Here is a 5,830-nt window from a genome sequence, read left to right on the forward strand (position 1 = left end):
ATTGATTTCATCGTTAACTGATTTCATCTTCATTCTTCATTTAACTGATTTCATCTTTAACTGATTTCATCGTTAACTGATTTCATCTTCATTTAACTGATTTCATCGTTAATTGATTTCATCGTTAACTGATTTCATCGTTAACTGATTTCATCTTCATTTAACTGATTTCATCGTTAACTGATTTCATCGTTAACTGATTTCATCTTTAACTGATTTCATCTTCATTTAACTGATTTCATCGTTAACTGATTTCATCGTTAACTGATTTCATCTTCATTTAACTGATTTCATCGTTAACTGATTTCATCGTTAACTGATTTCATCTTTAACTGATTTCATCGTTAACTGATTTCATCTTCATTTAACTGATTTCATCGTTAACTGATTTCATCTTCATTTAATTGATTTCATCGTTAACTGATTTCATCGTTAACTGATTTCATCGTTAACTGATTTCATCTTCATTTAACTGATTTCATCGTTAACTGATTTCATCGTTAACTGATTTCATCTTCATTTAACTGATTTCATTTTCATTCTTCATTTAACTGATTTCATCGTTAACTGATTTCATCTTCATTTAATTGATTTCATCGTTAACTGATTTCATCGTTAACTGATTTCATCGTTAACTGATTTCATCTTCATTTAACTGATTTCATCGTTAACTGATTTCATCGTTAACTGATTTCATCTTCATTTAACTGATTTCATCGTTAACTGATTTCATCGTTAACTGATTTCATCTTCATTTAACTGATTTCATCGTTAACTGATTTCATCGTTAATTGATTTCATCGTTAACTGATTTCATTTTCATTCTTCATTTAACTGATTTCATCGTTAACTGATTTCATCGTTAACTGATTTCATCTTCATTTAACTGATTTCATCGTTAACTGATTTCATCGTTAATTGATTTCATCGTTAACTGATTTCATCTTCATTCTTCATTTAACTGATTTCATCGTTAACTGATTTCATCTTCATTTAACTGATTTCATCGTTAACTGATTTCATCGTTAACTGATTTCATCTTCATTTAACTGATTTCATTGTTAACTGATTTCATCGTTAACTGATTTCATCGTTAACTGATTTCATCGTTAACTGATTTCATCTTTAACTGATTTCATCGTTAACTGATTTCATCTTCATTTAACTGATTTCATCGTTAACTGATTTCATCTTCATTTAATTGATTTCATCGTTAACTGATTTCATCGTTAACTGATTTCATCGTTAACTGATTTCATCGTTAACTGATTTCATCTTCATTTAACTGATTTCATCGTTAACTGATTTCATCTTCATTCTTCATTTAACTGATTTCATCTTTAACTGATTTCATCGTTAACTGATTTCATCTTCATTTAACTGATTTCATCGTTAATTGATTTCATCGTTAACTGATTTCATCGTTAACTGATTTCATCGTTAACTGATTTCATCTTCATTCTTCATTTAACTGATTTCATCTTTAACTGATTTCATCGTTAACTGATTTCATCTTCATTTAACTGATTTCATCGTTAATTGATTTCATCGTTAACTGATTTCATCGTTAATTGATTTCATCGTTAACTGATTTCATCTTCATTTAACTGATTTCATCGTTAACTGATTTCATCTTCATTCTTCATTTAACTGATTTCATCTTTAACTGATTTCATCGTTAACTGATTTCATCTTCATTTAACTGATTTCATCGTTAATTGTTTCATAGTTAACTGATTTCATCGTTAACTGATTTCATCTTCATTTAACTGATTTCATCGTTAACTGATTTCATCGTTAACTGATTTCATCGTTAACTGATTTCATCTTCATTTAACTGATTTCATTTTCATTCTTCATTTAACTGATTTCATCGTTAACTGATTTCATCTTCATTTAACTGATTTCATCGTTAACTGATTTCATCGTTAACTGATTTCATCTTTAACTGATTTCATCGTTAACTGATTTCATCTTCATTTAACTGATTTCATCGTTAACTGATTTCATCTTCATTTAATTGATTTCATCGTTAACTGATTTCATCGTTAACTGATTTCATCGTTAACTGATTTCATCTTCATTTAACTGATTTCATCGTTAACTGATTTCATCGTTAACTGATTTCATCTTCATTTAACTGATTTCATTTTCATTCTTCATTTAACTGATTTCATCGTTAACTGATTTCATCTTCATTTAATTGATTTCATCGTTAACTGATTTCATCGTTAACTGATTTCATCGTTAACTGATTTCATCTTCATTTAACTGATTTCATCGTTAACTGATTTCATCGTTAACTGATTTCATCGTTAACTGATTTCATCTTCATTTAACTGATTTCATCGTTAACTGATTTCATCGTTAACTGATTTCATCTTCATTTAACTGATTTCATCGTTAACTGATTTCATCGTTAATTGATTTCATCGTTAACTGATTTCATTTTCATTCTTCATTTAACTGATTTCATCGTTAACTGATTTCATCGTTAACTGATTTCATCTTCATTTAACTGATTTCATCGTTAACTGATTTCATCGTTAATTGATTTCATCGTTAACTGATTTCATCTTCATTCTTCATTTAACTGATTTCATCGTTAACTGATTTCATCTTCATTTAACTGATTTCATCGTTAACTGATTTCATCGTTAACTAATTTCATCGTTAACTGATTTCATCTTCATTTAACTGATTTCATTGTTAACTGATTTCATCGTTAACTGATTTCATCTTCATTTAACTGATTTCATCGTTAACTGATTTCATCGTTAACTGATTTCATCGTTAACTGATTTCATCTTCATTTAACTGATTTCATTTTCATTCTTCATTTAACTGATTTCATCGTTAACTGATTTCATCTTCATTTAACTGATTTCATCGTTAACTGATTTCATCGTTAACTGATTTCATCTTTAACTGATTTCATCGTTAACTGATTTCATCTTCATTTAACTGATTTCATCGTTAACTGATTTCATCTTCATTTAATTGATTTCATCGTTAACTGATTTCATCGTTAACTGATTTCATCGTTAACTGATTTCATCGTTAACTGATTTCATCTTCATTTAACTGATTTCATCGTTAACTGATTTCATCTTCATTCTTCATTTAACTGATTTCATCTTTAACTGATTTCATCGTTAACTGATTTCATCTTCATTTAACTGATTTCATCGTTAATTGATTTCATCGTTAACTGATTTCATCGTTAACTGATTTCATCGTTAACTGATTTCATCTTCATTCTTCATTTAACTGATTTCATCTTTAACTGATTTCATCGTTAACTGATTTCATCTTCATTTAACTGATTTCATCATTAATTGATTTCATCGTTAACTGATTTCATCGTTAATTGATTTCATCGTTAACTGATTTCATCTTCATTTAACTGATTTCATCGTTAACTGATTTCATCTTCATTCTTCATTTAACTGATTTCATCTTTAACTGATTTCATCGTTAACTGATTTCATCTTCATTTAACTGATTTCATCGTTAATTGATTTCATCGTTAACTGATTTCATCGTTAACTGATTTCATCTTCATTTAACTGATTTCATCGTTAACTGATTTCATCGTTTACTGATTTCATCTTTAACTGATTTCATCTTCATTTAACTGATTTCATCGTTAACTGATTTCATCGTTAACTGATTTCATCTTCATTTAACTGATTTCATCTTCATTTAACTGATTTCATCGTTAACTGATTTCATCGTTAACTGATTTCATCTTCATTTAATTGATTTCATCGTTAACTGATTTCATCGTTAACTGATTTCATCGTTAACTGATTTCATCTTCATTTAACTGATTTCATCGTTAACTGATTTCATCGTTAACTGATTTCATCGTTAACTGATTTCATCTTCATTTAACTGATTTCATCGTTAACTGATTTCATCGTTAACTGATTTCATCTTCATTTAACTGATTTCATCGTTAACTGATTTCATCGTTAATTGATTTCATCGTTAACTGATTTCATTTTCATTCTTCATTTAACTGATTTCATCGTTAACTGATTTCATCTTCATTTAACTGATTTCATCGTTAACTGATTTCATCGTTAACTGATTTCATCGTTAACTGATTTCATCTTCATTTAACTGATTTCATCGTTAACTGATTTCATCTTCATTCTTCATTTAACTGATTTCATCTTTAACTGATTTCATCGTTAACTGATTTCATCTTCATTTAACTGATTTCATCGTTAATTGATTTCATCGTTAACTGATTTCATCGTTAACTGATTTCATCTTCATTTAACTGATTTCATCGTTAACTGATTTCATCGTTAACTGATTTCATCTTTAACTGATTTCATCTTCATTTAACTGATTTCATCGTTAACTGATTTCATCGTTAACTGATTTCATCGTTAACTGATTTCATCTTCATTTAACTGATTTCATTGTTAACTGATTTCATCGTTAATTGATTTCATCGTTAACTGATTTCATTTTCATTCTTCATTTAACTGATTTCATCGTTAACTGATTTCATCGTTAACTGATTTCATCTTCATTTAACTGATTTCATCGTTAACTGATTTCATCGTTAACTGATTTCATCTTCATTTAACTGATTTCATCGTTAACTGATTTCATCGTTAACTGATTTCATCGTTAACTGATTTCATCTTCATTTAACTGATTTCATTGTTAACTGATTTCATCGTTAACTGATTTCATCTTCATTTAACTGATTTCATCTTCATTTAACTGATTTCATCGTTAACTGATTTCATGATTTCATCGTTAACTGATTTCATCGTTAACTGATTTCATCTTCATTTTAACTGATTTCATTAATTTTCATTCTTCATTTAACTGATTTCATCGTTAACTGATTTCATCTTTAACTGATTCATCTTTAACTGATTTCATCGTTAACTGATTTCATCGTTAACTGATTTCATCTTTAACTGATTTCATCGTTAACTGATTTCATCTTCATTTAACTGATTTCATCGTTAACTGATTTCATCTTCATTTAATTGATTTCATCGTTAACTGATTTCATCGTTAACTGATTTCATCGTTAACTGATTTCATCTTCATTTAACTGATTTCATCGTTAACTGATTTCATCGTTAACTGATTTCATCTTCATTTAACTGATTTCATTTTCATTCTTCATTTAACTGATTTCATCGTTAACTGATTTCATCTTCATTTACTGATTTCATCGTTAACTGATTTCATCGTTAACTGATTTCATCGTTAACTGATTTCATCTTCATTTAACTGATTTCATCGTTAACTGATTTCATCGTTAACTGATTTCATCGTTAACTGATTTCATCTTCATTTAACTGATTTCATCGTTAACTGATTTCATCGTTAACTGATTTCATCTTCATTTAACTGATTTCATCGTTAACTGATTTCATCGTTAACTGATTTCATCGTTAACTGATTTCATCTTCATTTAACTGATTTCATCGTTAACTGATTTCATCGTTAACTGATTTCATCTTCATTTAACTGATTTCATCGTTAACTGATTTCATCGTTAAATGATTTCATCGTTAACTGATTTCATCTTCATTTAACTGATTTCATCGTTAACTGATTTCATCTTCATTTAACTGATTTCATCGTTAACTGATTTCATCGTTAACTGATTTCATCGTTAACTGATTTCATCTTCATTTAACTGATTTCATCGTTAACTGATTTCATCTTATCTTCATTACTGATTTCATCGTTAACTGATTTCATCGTTAACTGATTTCATCGTTAACTGATTTCATCGTTAATTGATTCATCGTTAACTGATTTCATCGTTAACTGATTTCATCGT

This window comes from Semicossyphus pulcher, unplaced genomic scaffold (genome assembly GCF_022749685.1).
Source record: "Semicossyphus pulcher isolate SPU_LCO1_2020_fin unplaced genomic scaffold, fSemPul1.0.p SCAF_16, whole genome shotgun sequence".
Classification (NCBI taxonomy): domain Eukaryota; kingdom Metazoa; phylum Chordata; class Actinopteri; order Labriformes; family Labridae; genus Semicossyphus; species Semicossyphus pulcher.